This window comes from Hydra vulgaris, chromosome 09, assembly GCF_038396675.1.
Source record: "Hydra vulgaris chromosome 09, alternate assembly HydraT2T_AEP".
In the NCBI taxonomy this organism is placed as follows: Eukaryota; Metazoa; Cnidaria; class Hydrozoa; order Anthoathecata; family Hydridae; genus Hydra; species Hydra vulgaris.
This window is the reverse complement of record NC_088928.1, coordinates 6,601,053-6,619,141: the sequence shown is the minus strand read 5'-3', so window position 1 is coordinate 6,619,141 and position 18,089 is coordinate 6,601,053. Positions and strand designations below refer to the sequence as shown.

Below are 18,089 nucleotides of genomic sequence, written 5' to 3'. Positions count from 1 at the left end.
ATAATAGGCATCAACACAAACCCATCATTACATGGAAGTTTTATAGCCTTTCTCTCAATTTCTGTAAACTTCACTTTTTTAATTTTAGTATGCTTATGATGACTGCTCACAAAATAAATGTCTATTAGGTCAGAGCGGGGCTCAATGAAAAATGGGTGTAAATTAGCAAAATTGAATATATAATACAGACATAAATCTTGTTGAACTTAAAAACCTTTTGCATATTGACCATTTTTTAGTTGTCAAAACAATCTCAATATGCTGTTGATAATTTAAGGCTTGGTTTTGTTGCATTTTTAATTTCAGATAATTTATTAGCATTTTCGTATTCTTAAATTCTTTTTGCTACTTGTACAGCAGGATTTGAAGGACCTCTCACATATCTTTTTAGTTTTTGAAGATAATTTTCAAAACGAAATGCACTGATATCATTGGTAAACCGAGAAAATTTCATATCATCACCAATGTGCAGTAAATAATGAATATTATAAACGACAAAATCACTGCCATATAATTGCTGAGAATTCGCAACAAATTGTCTACGCAAATGTTTGGCATAGGTCAACATGTTATTTCTTCTCTCTTTTGAAGATGTAAGTAGAATTGATACCCCAACAGATAATGTTTTTAAAGCTCAGAAATCAATATTCCTTTTTAGACAACAGTTCCTGTATATAACAAGATTTGCCGGAACTTTGTAGCTTTCCCATCTATCAAGTTAGATATAAAAATCTAGGGCGTCTGACAAACTCACTTGGTATGCATTTTCTTAAACCCAAAAGGTTTTCAGAAATTTGTAATATGTTATTGCTGCTTAATTTCGTCTTTCTATTACCTTTTCTCAAAGCTTGCAGAACACGACGTACAACATTTACGCAGATCAAATGCATATATTCAAGTGCAAAAATGATGATACATTGGCCTGTTATTTCATTTAAAGGTAAAGCTCCATGTTGTTGACTTCCTGTTTAGGTCTATGCAAAAAATATCTATATTTTGCGCGTCAAAAACTTGTTTTCCATCATGCCTACGTTTGCCAAAAACCATAAAGACTGCAGAAAATTTGTTTGCTTAATCTGTATGAAAAAAGCAGACAGGCAATTGACAGAATCTTACCAGAAGAAAATTCACAAGATTATCTCAAATACTTTCAACTTTAGGTATGATTGTGTGTCTTCTGGAATTTGCATGACTTGTAGATTCAAGATCAATCAGCCAAGTGATAAAAATATTCCAGGCCTGTTCAATTCATCGACTCCATTGTTGTAAAAATCATCACACGGCAAACAGCACAGTGTGATTGTTTGATTTGTAAAATTGCCAAAACCAATGGAAAAGAGAAGCACCGTCTACGATTCAATGAAGGCCAAGCAAACTCCTGCAACTAAAAAAAGGTGCACAACTTACTTATCTGTGCTTGCTCGTGGACATCCTCATCATTGTATACAAGGAAAACGTCATGTAAATCTCAGAGAACTTTTGAATCCAGTTTTTTGAAGCTCCAGATTTCTGTCACTTCAAAGGTTTAGGCTGTATTTCATCATGTTCAACAGTTTATCAAGGTGAAAATAATTAGCCTAAGACTGTATAGTGAACAAGCCACAGAAGCATTACATTCTTGTTTCAAAAGTCATAGGGCAAGATACAAAAGAGATGCTTCTCATCCCGAATACTCTCATCGATTCTTAAACTGTATTGTTGGTCACAAAAGCAAAAAAGTGTGAACCAACTGCACGGAGATGGACCAAGATGCAAAAAATTCGAATGAGAAGAATCTAAAAAATGTTGTGTTGCTAGAATTATTTATTGAGCAGTGTTTTTACGGCCAATATGTTTGTTAATAAGAAAAAAGAGTAATAAAATAAATCAGGAATTCTGTGTAATTCTATTTAATATTTTGACTTTTTTGAGCGAAATAACTTTATTTGGGAGAGGTCATAAGTTGTTATAACTTGAAATAAAGACCAAGTTGCAGTAAAATGTTAATAACTCCGTTGGATTTCAATACAAGTTTTTCAAATCTCATTATGGATACTTCACGGTATACAGTCTCACCACTATAAAGGATTTTGATGGGATTTTTCTTCAGCATTATGATTTCAAGTTATCAGGATGCCTCTCTGCTTTTTTTTATATAGATTAGGCAAAATGGATTTTCTGCAGTCTTAATGGTTTTTGGCAAACGTAGGCATTATGGAAATCAAATTTTTGGAGCGCGGAAATCAATTATGTTTATGCATGGACGTAAGCAATAGGTACGTGATAGAGATATGCTGAGTGAATTCTCTATGCCTAAAATATCGATTGAAATAAATAACCTATACAAAGTTTAGTGTGATCAATTATCACTGTGATAATTAATAACTTGTAAAATGCATTTTTAAGAGCTGATATCTATCATTAAATAACTGTCAAATTTAACTTCCTGCACAAAATATTCAAATTAAGTTTTTTCAAACTATAATTTTAATTTTTAGTGTTATGAGAACCTTATAGCATACACAATCATTGATTAAAAGGATTTTGATGGAATATTTTTTTAGTATTAGGTCCCAGATTTTCAGGGTGTAAGTTTATTGTTTCAAAAGTTATAAAGGTTAATTGATTTTTAATATTTTAAGAATAACTCTTTTAACTGTTACATTTAACAGGCATAAGAACATCAAAATATTGTTTAGGAACATCATATGATAACGCATGCAATCAGACCGATTAGTTAAAGAGATAAAAATGCACCATATGATAAATGTAAAGTCTGAGGGTTAAAAATGCAACATATGATATTGTTAAGTCTGAAGGTTAAATATGCACCATATTATACAGTTAAGTCTGAAGGTTAAAAAATGTAACAAAACTGGTTTGTAATCTCTAAACCCTGGTTATTTTTATAAATTGAAGTTACCTCTTTTGTAATTTTTATATTCTTTTAAATTTGCACTTTCAAAAAATGCATTATCGTAGTTTGTTTCTTCATATGTATCTTTGCTTAACTTGAGTGAAATACTTTATAAATATTCGTCTTAGGTTTACTAAATACTACTAAATTTAGAATAGACGAAGGCGTCAAATCGACGAAGATCAGTTAATCGAACGGACAACCATTTCTATGATAAATAACATTCCTTACAAATAACAGTTCTGAACTTCTCAGTTCATAACCCCCGTCTTGAAAAAGCAGTTCTTTGTTTAACTAATTAACTAAATATAATTAATTAAATAAATATAATTATTTAGTTAAATATAATTAGTTAATTAAATATAATTAGTTAATTAAATATAAGTAATTAATAAAATATAATTAATCAATTAAATATAATTAATCAATTAAATATAATTAATTGATTAAATATAATTAATTGATTAAATATAGTTAATTAACTAAATATAATTAATTAGTTAAATATAATTAATTAATTAAATATAAATAATTATTTAAATATAATCACTTATTTATATATAATCAATTATTTAAATATAATCAATTAATTAAATATAGTTAATTAATTAAATATAGTTAAATAACTAAATATAGTTATTAACTAAATATAATTATTTAATTAAACATAAAAAATTAAATCAATATAAATAATTAATTACCTATAATTAATTAATTAACTATAGTTAATTAATTATATTTAAATAATTAATTATACAATTAATTAATTAACTAAAATAAATTAATACTATAATTAATTAATTAATTAACAATAATTAATTAATTAACTATAATTAATTAATTAAATATAATTAATATAAATTAAATATAATTAATTAATTAAATATAATTAGTTAATATAATTAATTATTTAAATATGAATAATTAATTAAATACATTTATTTGATTAGATATAATTAATTGACTAAATATGGTTATTTGATTAAATATAATAAATTGATTAAATATAATTAATTATATAAATAATTATTTAATTATTAAAAATATAATTTATTTAAATTCTATTGCAAGTTTATAATACCTTATATTTTACTAAAACAATCGATATACCTATATTATGAATGTTGTTATATATTTTGTTATAAATATTTTTATATTTTTTTAACATGAAAGACTCGGTGTAAAGACTAAGAAAGTTGTTTCTTGTTTCTGACAATATTTATATACTTATATTTATATACTAATATTTACATACTTATATTTATATACTAATATTTAAATACTAAAATTTATATACTAAAATTTATATACTAAAATTTATATACTAAAATTTATATACTAAAATTTATATACTAAAATTTATATACAATTTATCTATTTGTAAATATCATCATAAAGTTAACAAGAATAAAAATAAAATAAGAAAGTATTATTGTAATAAAAAAAAAAATCATCTAATAGAAGACCTTGAAAAAATAAAAAAAAATAAAAGTTTTTTTAATATGTTTCACCAAAATGATAAGATATGATACTTTATGTGATAATATGGATTTTTACATAACTGATAACATGTCAAAATTAAGTTAACCAAAACGATGCTCAAAAATATGTTTTAATTGCTTAAACTATGTAATTATTATTATATAAACTATGAAATTAGAAAGAATTACTGTAGACAAATGAGAAAATTTTAAAAACTAATAAAATCAATTTTGAGTAGTTAAAATATACAAAATATGCTTTATAAAACATTATTTTTTTCTTATTATTTATTTATTTGCAGAGTGCCTCACATGTCATATCACATGTCATACCACATGTCATACCACATGTCATACCACATGTCATATCGCTTGTCATATCGCATGTCATATCACATGTCATAAGTAAGATACAGTTTCATTTTATAAAAATATTAATGCAAAAATTCTAACTTTATTAAAGTCTGGTTTCTAACTTATAGAAATGTTGAACAACACTTATAGATTTCGTTGTACAACAATTGTTGCAAAAACTAATTTGTTTTTATTTTTGCCACAATTAATAAATTTTGTCATAAAACAAACTTTTAGTTGAGTGAGTTAAGCAAGAAATTGTTTATATATTAAAACCTAACTTTTGCGCAATATAAATAACTTTCACTGTTTTACTAAATTTATAAAAAATGCAAAAAAAAAAATAAAAAATAAAAGGAAAGCCCTTAATAACAGTCTTTTATGCTAAACTTTACTCTCTCTCTCTCTCTCTCTCTCTCTCTCTCTCTCTCTCTTTCTCTCTCTCTCTCTCTCTCTCTCTCTCTCTCTCTCTCACTCTCTCTCTACAGAAATCAGACATCAATAAAACCTCTCTCTCTCTCTCTACATAAATCTGAAATCAATAAAACCTCTCTCTCTCTCTCTACAGAAATCAATAAAACCTCTCTCTCTCTCTCTCTCTCTCTCTCTCTCTCTCTCTCTCTCTCTACAGAAATCAGAAATCAATAAAACCTTTGATTTTTGAAATATATTGGTGTTTTCGAATTGCTAGTAAGACAATACACTTAGAAGCCAACAAAATATAGAAATACATTAGCAAAAAGAACACCGTAAGCAAATTTACTAACTTGGTTTTAGGGAATTTCTTTGCGAAGTTTCAAGTTAGACATCTCCTCAAAATTTACTTCAAATGATTTGTTTTAAAAGTTACTTTTTGAAGCATCCCGAACACTAAATGTGTCCTTAATGTTAATATCAAAATAATAGTTATCTTTTGAAAATTCTGATCTAGATTGATATCTAGAAAACGCTGATCTATTTATCGAGTTTATTTATTTATCGATTTTATTTATTTATCGATTTTATTTATTCATCGAGTTTATTTATTTATCGATTTTATTTATTTATCGACTTTTAACAATGGCAGTCGTAAATACCCTTGCATCGAACAGCAAATAAGAAGAAAAGTGTCTACTTAGATCTTAAAAATATATTTATATGCATTATCTTTAAATACCTATATAAGGATTTTACACAAATGCTATAAATAAACTACATCATAAAAACAAAAGTATTTTATTAAACCTTGATGGCTATTTTTATTTTCTTTATAAATTTTTTCATCTGCTTGATAAGGAGGACCTAAAATAAATTAGAATTGCAAAATATATACACTAACATCAAATTTAAAAAATATTTTTGCATAGAAAAAAAGCATATAAAATTAAAATCACGTAACTTAATAATTAGTTTTATTTTTTTTGTTAGTTTAAAATGCTTGCAAAAAAGAAAAAACTTACGGGAACCATAACAATTTTTTCTGTGGTATGTGCAGCCTAATGCAATTACGAATAAAAGTTGACAAATAAAAATTAGTGAGCCATAAAAATATTTATTCATTTTTGATGTCTCGTTCATCTTGAAAAAATACAAAAGTTTCATTCAATTAATATTAGGGAAAATAGGGGCAAGATTTCAACTAGTTTGAAAATCCTTTGTTTCATCAAAACGGTCACTGATGAGTCATTGACCCAATGTTGAAAAGTTGTTTATCAAAATGATAAAAAACTTTTCAACAATTGTAAACATATTTTGAAAAGGTTCTCGCTTTATCTTTATGCTGGGATATGCCGTAAAACTTTTTTTTACTTCTGCAGTTGCGTTGTGTTTCTACTGCAGTTGCAACTTTTTCTGCTGTAGCAGCAGTGTATCTGCTGCTGCAGCGTTAAAATTCAGTTAAAAAAGGGAAGAGAGTCGTTTATTTGAATAAACTTAATTTTTTTTTTTAACAACAGAATAAACCTCAAACGAGCTTAGTCAACGCTATATTATCAATCATTAAATAATAAACAAACCTTTTGTGTGTTTTACTTTAAAATCCTTGAAGTCATTTATTTTTGTCTTGCTAACATATTCACAACAACATGTTTCACATTTTTCATGTAAAACATCTTGTTTTATATGCGAATCACCAATTCACGAACAAAGAGCGGATGAGATCGGGCCAGCAGCAGTATTAAACATACATAAGCCTTTTTCGTTTTTTATGCACGATAATTGTTCGCCTGATGTCGATTTTGAAAATGTTTCTAATATGGATATGCAGGCGAATAAGAACAACCAAAATAGGTTCATTTGATCGAAGTAATATATTCCCAATCTGTTATTTCAAAAGTTAAAAAATTGCTTTTTACTCAAAGTCAAGATAAAATATAATATATTCAAGCTTAACACCATCAAGCTTATAGAAAACATGATGCAATAATAATACTGGGGAATTTCCGCAAGGAATTCCTATGCAAATTCCCATTCCATATTAGTAACAAAAAATGAACAAAAAACACGTCAATTTTTTTTTGATGTTTATAATACGACACTTCAAAAAAAAATTCAATCTAAAAGCAAAAGTTACATTCGTAATACGATATCTTCTTACATACACAGTATATTAGGTATTTTGTGATAGGTTATTACACAAAACATTTAAGAAGAGGTTTTGAAATGTGGAAATATTTGGCGTGAATACTAAACACAAGTCTTCGAAAAGTAGATAGCTTTGTTGAGATTCGAATAGGGACAAGTTTACGGTAGTGTATGTGGTGTATAAAGTGTGTGACACCCCCCTCCCCAAAGAAGGCGATTTTGAACTTATATTTGGTTTTTTCCGGAGTATAGTCGGTTAGTTAGCATTTGAGACATTTCAGGCGGCAATCTTTTAGTTTTGCCCTTTTTCTTTTTTTCTTTTTTAAAACAGGAGTTGGTTGTTTTTAGGGATTCGTCCCCTCGTTTTATTTTTAAAATAGCCTCTTGATTTGATAGCAGGTAAAATTATGAACATATTTCAAATTACCATATAAAACGCAAAATATAGTAGTCGCTCGAAAAATCTTTTATAACGTTGCTTTTTTATAATTTTTTAACGTTGTGCAACTTTTATTGTTTTTTAAAAGTAATTATAATATAAAACGATAGGCCTAAAAATCCAAAGAACGTAGGTTAATTTTTCGTTAAAGTTTACAAGAGATAAAAATGCAAATATTTGAAAAATATTTACTTTAAAAAAAATAAATACTTGAAATTTGGTTTTTAACATATAGAAATATATCTTTTAAATTAATTAACCTGGTGTTTACTGTCGTCAAAGTTAAAGGTATATTCGCAACTTTTTTAATTCAAAAGAATAATATTCTAAATATATACTTTTTTGAAACTAAAATAATTTTCTTTGAATATTGCTACTTTGACTTTTTTTAAATTTACATTAAATGATATTTAGGTTATAGATACATACTAACATACATACATACATACATACATACATACATACATACATACATACATACATACATACATACATACATACATACATACATACATACATACATACATACATACATACATACATACATACATACATACATACATACATACATACATACATACATACATACATACATACATACATACATACATACATACATACATACATACATACATACATACATACATACATACATACATACATACATACATACATACATACATACATACATACATACATACATACATACATACATACATACATACATACATACATACATACATACATACATACATACATACATACATACATACATACATACATACATACATACATGCATACATACATATATACCCTACGGGCATTTGCTGATTTAAATTGAATTTAGATCGCGTTTAAATGACATATAAATCTATTTGAACGTCTAGAAATCAATTCTAAACGAATTCTAAATATTTAGACAGCGTTTATACGCTTAATCAAGATCTTTTTACTGCGCATCGGGCATTATAAAATTTAATCGACGTTTAATTAATGTTTAACCTAAATTTTTAAATTTACTTTAAATTAATCGAATTCAATTCCATTAAAAAAACAAAAAATTAAGAGCATTTCTTCTCGCTAGCAAACAAATTAAATAAAAACTATTATTGTTATTATAAATAAATGTGTTGAAAATACGTTATGACTAAAGCCACAAAACAACATATTTAAAAGACATTCACAATTACTATTTTTTTGGCAATAAAAAAAATTTTTTTTTCAAATAAATGTGTTGATAACGTGGTGTTTTTAGACAACACATTTTAATTAAACAATATTTTATAAATCTTTTTTACCGCAACATAATATGCAAAAAAATGTGGTTAGTATATATTCTAATGAGATTTATAAATATTTTGTCTGCTTTCTCTAAGGTCATTTGAATAATTGTCAATTTCTTTGGTTTCCTTGTTTCTGACTTCAATAAAAAGTAAATATTTTTAAATGAAATATCTACCTATAAGAACCTAGAAAAGAATAAACCTAAGGTATGTTTAATTTTTATGCTTTTAAATTTTCTTTTTGATTATTATGTATTTTGCTTATTATTTTAAATTTCATTTTATAACCTAGGAATATTAAAACATAACATTATAACGTCAAAAGTATGAAACAAAAATGAAAAATTAGTTCTATAGTTTCCAGAAAAGATTTTTTTTAAAGCGGACTTTTAAAGCTAAGGTCAACTTAGCTTAGCTATTTTTAAAGCTAGGGTCATTTTTTATTTTTTTATTTTGTCATTAAAAAAAAGAATACAATGCTGTTTCATATAAATAAAATTTACATGATCGGGGCTAAAAGAAGGCAATATTTGCCTTATCACTGCACCCCGACGTGCTTTCATCAGCAACCGTGTACAATCATTAAAATGTAAACATAAAATTACTTTGTACGATAAATGCAAGTAAAATCGATACAAATACAGATAAAAAATAAATACAAATTTTACATGCATATTATAATCAGTAACTAATTTATAATTAAAAAGAAATCGTGAAAAAAAAATTAAAAATTAAAAAAACCAAAAAAAAAAAAAAATAATAATAGTTACACATAAAAACTAAAAATAAGTTGAAAGTAGGATTTAAGGAAAATTTAAACTAAAGACTAGTTAATAAGATAGTTGTTAAAAAGAAAAATTAAAAATTAAAAATAAAACAAAGACGAAAAAAAGAATCTTAAAAAGAATTTAATTCATTAACATCGTTAAGAAGTTTTTGTTTTAGTTTTTGTTTGAATAGAGAAAGCGAAGAACAATTTATCAGCTGGTTATTTAACAAAGTGTTCCATAATTTAGGACCTCTGATGGCAATAGAAAATTTAGTAACCAAATAGTGCATTTTAGGTTGCTCGTAATTGTAATTTGAAAACCTTGTAGGGTACTCGTGGTTAATTTTATTGAAAAGTGTATTAAATATTATAGGAGTTACTTGATTATGAAATTTGTAGATAAATATAAGAATTTGATAAAGGTTCAACTGAAAAACATAAAGTATGTGATGATTTTCAAATAGTTCTTTAGAATGTGTAAAACGACCTGCACCTGAAATAATTCTGACAGCGTGTTTTTGTCAACTAAGCAATTTTTTAACTTTATTTACATTAGAGCTGCATCATGCAATATTTGCATAGTTTATATAACAACGTATGAGGGAGAAATATAAGATTTTTAAACAGTTTTGGTTTAATAATTGCTTAGCTTTGTATAGAATGCCAATATTTTTTGAAATTTTATCTTCTAACGTTCTTATGTGTTCTCTCCATGTCAAGTTTTCGTCAAGTATTACTCCTAAAAACTTTAATGATGACTCTCTAATTATTTTAGAGTTACCAATATTAAGATCAGGAAGTTTTAATGGGATGTTGTCTTTATCGTGTATTCTATGAAAAAAGTATACTTAGTTTTATTTAAATTTAATGACAATTTGTTTGCCTTAAACCATTCCGCTAGATTTAAAAGTTCCTTGTTTACTGTTTTAAATAAAAGGTTGACATCTCCATTAGAATAAAATAAATTTGTGTCATCTGCAAATAAAACTGAATTTAAAATATTTAAAAACTTATGAAAGTCGTTTACATAAATAAGGAATAACAGTGGACCCAGAATGGAGCCTTGGGGAACACCGCAAGTTATAGTCACGTAATCAGTTTTTCCTTCTTCGTGTGCTATGTATTGTTTTCTATTGTTTAGATAACTTTTGAGCCATTCTAAATATGTGCTTTTAATTCCATAACTTTCAAGTTTTTTTATAAGAATGCCATGGTCTACTGTATCAAAGGCTTTGCTAAGATCTATAAAAACTCCGAGGGTAAACTTACTTTCGTCAAATGCTTTAAATATATCGTGAACAATATTAATAATGACATGGTCAGTTGAATACCCTGGCTGAAATCCAAATTTTTTATTATATAGAATATTATTTATATTTAGAAAAGTTAAGATTCGGTTATACATAATTCGCTCTAAGATTTTCGAGAAGCAAGGAAGAATTGAAATCTTAGCTACACCTTTAAGGTGTAGCAATACTTTCGTAATTGTTTTGTAAAATTTTCACAATAAATATTTTTTTTTAGTAAATTTCCTATCTTATTTCTTTGAGTACAGTTAGGCAAACATTTTTTTTGTCACTTTTTTTTAGAAATATTGATGCGCCCTTTACCTAGAAACTAGTTTGAAATTATAGCCCTTTTTTACATCTGTCTTTTGATTCCAAGTTAAAGATATTTGAATAAGAATTGACAAAGTTATAACAATTTCTGTTTAAAAAAATATTGTTTTGACCACAGTTTTATCAAGAAATCCATACCTCGAAAATTTGCTACTAAAAACGTCAGAACTTTTTATAATTGTCCAATTTTCATAATTGTTTTACCTTTGAAATACTGTATTTGAGGGCTTTCTAATGATTTTTAGCATTCAAGTATTTGATTCTTAAATAAAACATATGAACTTTTGTTCTTGTGTTATCATAAACAATTCTGAAATAGAAATTCTGAAAAAAGCAACCTTTATTTAAACAATTGTGGTTAGGGGATCAAATACTGCCACGCTGGTTGCTATGGGCTCGTATGGTAAATTATTAAATTTACTAATATTTATAAATAATTTAAATATTCGACAGTGTTTTTTTTAAAACAAAACAAAATAATGTCACACAAAATGTAATCCATACAAAAATATATTTTCATTTCTCCATATAAAGGCTAGGGTAAAATACCCAGTTTTCACCATCTGACCTAGTCTTCGCAACTTGATCTTTAAATGAATCTAGTGCCTTTAATTTAAAATTTAAGATTGTCAAACTTTTTTCAGTTATAGAGCAATGACCGCTCAATATAAGCAAAAGTTTGATGATCCTAACTTTAAAACAAAAGACAAGGGATTCATTTAAAGATCAAGTGGCGAAGACTAGGTTGCATGGCAAACACTAGGTGTTGTACCCTATATCAAAATTCTGAAATTTTTTTTCAAAGCTTTCTGTAGATTTTTATTTTAAAAATTATTCGTATAATGGACAAATATTTGAATTACAAGTTGTTCAATAATACGCATATATTTAAAAAATATATATTTTTCTATTTAAATATTTAATTTAAATATTTTTATTTTATTCACAAAAATATATTTGAATATCAAGTATTTGAATACTCAAATTGAAGACTCTTCTTTAGGTTTATTAAAATGACTTAACAAGCAGAGCATATGCAAAAGTATAGAAAAATTATTAAAGATGTAAATAATTGCTTTGAATTGGAATCTCCTGCGTTATCAAACTCTTCAACTAATATGACCATATTATCTGAAATATCAACTGAATCAAAAATCACTTTCCAATGCAAGTTTTTGCAATTTTGTTGATATATCAAATAATAGCAACGATTATTTGTTCCATAGCGATTCTGAAGGACCCAACTTTGACACAGTGCCACCTTATAGCAGCTCAGATGATGAACATTATTGTGATATTGATGTAATTGACAATGGATCTTTTCAATACAATCTAGCTCAATAGGTTGTTAATGTCAAACTGACACGTTCATCATGTAATGGATTATTAACCTTGTTGAGAAAACATGGATGCCAGCGCCCTAAAGATAGTCGTTCTTTATTGTAAACTCCTTCAACTATACAAATTCAGGAAAGATGTGGTGGAAAGAACATATATTTTGGCCTTACAAAAGTTTCACAGAATGCAATAAATCTAGGCACTTGCAGCGATGTACTCAATCTGCAAATAAATGTTGACGGTATAGATAAATGTTGACCGTTGTACAGATCTTCTAAAAAACAATTTCGGCCAATTCTCTCTACTGTTAATCAAGGTTCACCTACGATTGTTGCCTTATATCAAGGAGATAGTAAGCCAAACTCTGTTAACGATTTTTTAAAAGATATCATTGAAGAACTTAAAATAATTAAGTATAATGGTTTCAATCATAACGGTAAACATTATACAGTTATTTTGCACTCAGTTGTTTGTTATGCTCCAGCAAGAGCTTTTCTGAAAAATATTGTAGGTCATAACGGTCTGCATGCATGTGAACGTTGTCTTGCTGTGGGTATGTCTACTAACAAACGAATCATATTTGTTTCTACTGATTGCTTCAATGCTGAAAATCGCACCGATGACAATTTTAGAAATCTTGAGTTGCTTGGAAGTCAACAACATGGAGCTTTACCTTTAAATGAAATAACAGGCCAATGTATCATCATTTTTGCACTTGAATATATGCATTTGATCTGCGTAAATGTTGTACGTCGTGTTCTGCAAGCTTTGAGAAAAGGTAATAGAAAGACGAAATTAAGCAGCAATAACATATTACAAATTTCTGAAAACCTTTTGGGTTTAAGAAAATGCATACCAAGTGAGTTTGTCAGACGCCCTAGATTTTTATATCTAACTTGATAGATGGAAAGCTACAAAGTTCCGGCAAATCTTGTTATATACAGGAACTGTTGTCTAAAAAGGAATATTGATTTCTGAGCTTTAAAAACATTATCTGTTGGGGTATCAATTCTACTTACATCTTCAAAAGAGAGAAGAAATAACATGTTGACCTATGCCAAACATTTGCGTAGACAATTTGTTGCGAATTCTCAGCAATTATATGGCAGTGATTTTGTCGTTTATAATATTCATTATTTACTGCACATTGGTGATGATATGGAGTTCTTTGGTTCACCACTCAATGATATCAGTGCATTTCGTTTTGAAAATTATCTTCAAAAACTAAAAAGATATGTGAGAGGTCCTTCAAATCCTGCTGTACAAGTAGCAAAAAGAATTTAAGAATACGAAAATGCTAATAAATTATCTGAAATTAAAAATGCAACAAAACCAAGCCTTAAATTATCAACAGCATATTGAGATTCGTTTGTACAACTAAAAAATGGTCAATATGCAAAAGGTTTTTAAGTTCAACAAGATTTATGTCTGTATTATATATTCAATTTTGCTAATTTACACCCATTTTTCATTGAGCCCCGCTCTGACCTAATAGACATTTATTTTGTGAGCAGTCATCATAAGCATACTAAAATTAAAAAAGTGAAGTTTACAGAAATTGAGAGAAAGGCTATGAAACTTCCATGTAATGATAAGTGATGTATTGTTCGTCATTCGACAAAGAGTTGTTTCGTTCTCACGAATACCTCTTTCTCCTGATTTATTGCATTCAGTTATGATTTAAGACTTGCTATTTTTTCTATCCATACTTAAATACAACATAACAAAATTAGAAAAAAGTCGTAATGTAAAGTATCTTTAGTAGATGTTCCTCCAAATCGTGGAAGAAGTTGAAACTACAAATAATTTAATAAAAAATGCACTTTTTAATATCTATGGAATTTCAGTTTATAATCAAAATATAAATTCTGCTCGTTTAGTAAAAGCAAAACCTATTTAAATATAAACAGTCTTGAATAAAATTTTTTAAATCATAGTCAAATTTTAAATGACAGAATATTGGACTTGAAATAGAAAATATGAGCTTTTTACAAAAGTTGTTTTATTTGCAAGTATCCCACACTGCTCCTCTAAATTTCTATACCCATTCAAGGTTTGATTAGGTCCAGCAATAACTTCTAGATGAACTTCACCACTTTCTATGTGCTCTGAACTTGGAATACCCATTATTTCAACTGATATTCTCAACTCTTTAATTTTATTTGCCAAATTTGCTAGCTGATAAAGACTTTTTCTTCGGAACTCTGTTAAATACATTACATTATTCAGATAAGAAACATATTTTAAAAAAACTATTAAAATTTTGGTGCACTAACTTAATTTTTTTTTAAATCTATTTTAAAATGTATGTTGTCAAATGTATGCTTAAAAAATTTTATGCAATATTTAATCAAAGTCCATATTTCATAGTTATAAGATCCAAAGATGAAAGAAAGATTATAGCTTAAGCAACTGCATTGGCTACATCAAGCATAAGACAATAAAATTGAAAAACTTTACAAGTTTGATAACTTTCTCGCTTGATAAATTTCATTGACTTGGGGTGCAGTTGCCATACAACTGCTGTTTGTTTGAAAGTTTCTGTTTAATTTTAGGGGTGGTTGTGGAAATACAGATGGTTTGACTACAATATATGAGATATAGTATGTTGGAAAAGTGTGTAAAGACACTAAGACGCCTTTTATTGACACGTCAAGTGAGTTGAGAGAGGGCCCGTCAAATGACGGACGCCAAGTGACGGTAAAATAGTGGGGAGGGGAAAAAAATGTTAGGAATTTTAATTTGTTTAATGAAGCGTGATGCGCGTGCGCAGATATAATAGAGGTTCAGGTGTAAAAAAATTTATTCATATAAAAAACCTATTACAATCAAAAAATGTTACAATAAAAAAATGGTTACAATATTGATTTTTTTTCTTCTCTGAAAATAGGGTATTTTTCTTTCACATCATTTTCAAAGGTCATGTTTGGGTAAAATTGTTTTCCAATCGTAATGTAGAGATTATAAATATTGAGTTCTTCAACAAATGGTTTGTTAAATTTTGTAGACATTTCCAAAACGAATAGTGCTTCTTCAACTGACAAAACAATCTTTTTTTTCACCAGACAATTAGAATTTCCACACATTGTATTAGTTAGCTAAAAAATAAAAAAAATAAATTTATTCATATAAATATTTACAATTGAGTTTAAACGGTGGGGCATCACATATCCACACTTCTTTAAGCTCAAAGGGTGGGGCGTCACATATCCACTCTTCTGTTTCTTCGACTTCTTTTTCTTCTTTTTTTTCTGTTTTTAAGTTCTTTACTTCAAGTTTTGCGCATTTTTCAAAATTAAGACCTCGGAGAGGTCTTTTTAATTTCGTGTTGTTAATTTTAATTTCAAAACTTTCACCATCGAGTTCAAAATCCCAAGCATCAATTTTAGTTGTATTATTCATTTTTTTATCTGAAAAAAAATAAAATGTTAGTATAAAGTTGTATAAAATAGGAATAAATAAGCAATAAAAAAAAATAAGGAAAAAAAAAGACAAAAATGTAATAAAAAATATATATTCTGAATAAAAAGTTATTATTTTTGGATAGGCAACTTTGGCAAACGCCACATTTTTTTGAACAAAAATATCTCTTGTTGATCGATTGCGAATGCTGCAAAGCTTCTTTGTTCATGATAAAAAAATAAGGGTACATTGCTGAAAAAAAAGAAAAAAATTGGTTGAACTCAAAAATTTTTTAATTTTTTACTTTTTTAGTTGATTTTTTCTTAGCATAACCACTTGTTTTATATATTTTGTTTATTTTTTTTTAGCTATTAATATAAAATAACATCTTTCAGATGTACAAAATTATGAGATGAAATAAAATGATACGCTCTGTAGCCCAATTTACATAATCTTTTAATAAAATATAAAATTGATCATATTGAGCATTATTTAAATAAGAATGAAAATAATGAGATAAAAATATTTCACTGCTTATATATAAAAATAGGCTTGTTCGTAAAAAAATTCTAAATGTTCTCTATATAAAAAACGAGGTCCACAATGAGTTGATATGTAAAAGGATTGATCCCAAATAATATATTTAATATCGTAGTATTGAAATGGTATCAGTTTAGGTAGTTTTTTTAAAAATGCTTTAATTTCGACTAGTATTCTAGCATAACCCATTTTCTTTTACAAAGTTGTTTTAACGTAGGCACTTTTTCATGTTTGTAGTTTAGTCTTGTTTGTCCACAAAACCATACCCATTTTTCATAATGCATATCGTATTCTTTGAAAGTTTTTCTTTGTACTTGTATTTTTTTATAAGTTATCTAAAAAAACTAAAAAAATTGATTTACAATATTAACATAAATAAAAAAAGGTTCTGTAATATTAAAATAATGTTGATTTGCCCAGTATATATAAGACATTATTAAACGATATAGTGTTTTTATTAAATCTGTTTCTAGTTGTTCATGAGGGTTAGCTAAATACGATATTTCTGTAAAAAGCAAATGAAATAGTCGGTGTAAATAACGTCTTTGAAGATGAAAAAATAATAAATGTTTCTTTTTTTTAACATTCCATTCGTAAAAGATGTGTTATTGATAACCATCGAATAATTTTCTAATTTCATCTTTATTTTTCCATTTTGAGGGTAGTTTAGTTTTATCAAATAAAGAAGTGATTTTTTTTGTAATTGTTCTAATTCGATAATGATTCGTTGATGTGCCAAGGTTCTTTTACATAAATCTTTCAAGGTTAATTGAGATTGATTTTCGTTGGTAAATTTGTTCGAGTTATCCAATGTACTATCATCGTAATCAAAAAGATAATAAGAAAATTGTCGTTCACAAGGTTCAAACCAATTTATTGTTTCGTGTTCAAAATTTTCAATGCGTGAATGAATGTTATTTAAATAACTCCAACTATCTTTAGTTTTTTTGTCCAATTTTTTGACTTTTTTTTCTCGTTCCATTTGTTTTCTATGTTTATGCAGTAAGTAGTGTAATGAAGTAAATTCTTTTTCAAGTATGTAACCAATTTTGCCCCAGTTGCTGCCCATTTTTCTAATTAGTTATCTAAAAAAATTATAAATATATAAAAAATACAATAAAAAAAATTATGTTTGGGAAAGAAGTCATAGTTTTACTATACAAGTAAAAAACTATGAATTCTTTCCCAAAAAAAAAGTTTTTAGAAGAAATCAGGTTCTTGGGCACATTCAGGTGCTTCAGGTGGTTCAGCGTTAAGAAAATGATAAAATTTGAAAAGTTCTTCTTGCTTGGCCTCAACGACAGCACTTGGATAAAATGTGTTTGGTGGAGAATAAACAGGTGGTAGATTTTTAACTACGCTTTCTTCATAAGTAGGTAGTCGTGGTATTTGATTTTTATATTTTT

The 18,089-nt window shown here is 26.9% G+C and overlaps 1 non-coding gene across 1 annotated transcript; it reads right to left on the bottom strand.

The window, feature by feature from the left end:
* Window positions 1-5,845: 5,845 nt before the first annotated feature.
* LOC124811034 (uncharacterized) lies at window positions 5,846-7,357 on the bottom strand. The gene is made up of 2 exons (XR_010640976.1): window positions 6,726-7,357; window positions 5,846-6,012 (listed from the first exon to the last, which is right to left on the bottom strand). It is a non-coding gene; the product is annotated as an uncharacterized LOC124811034 (transcript).
* Between the last annotated feature and the right edge of the window lie 10,732 nt (window positions 7,358-18,089).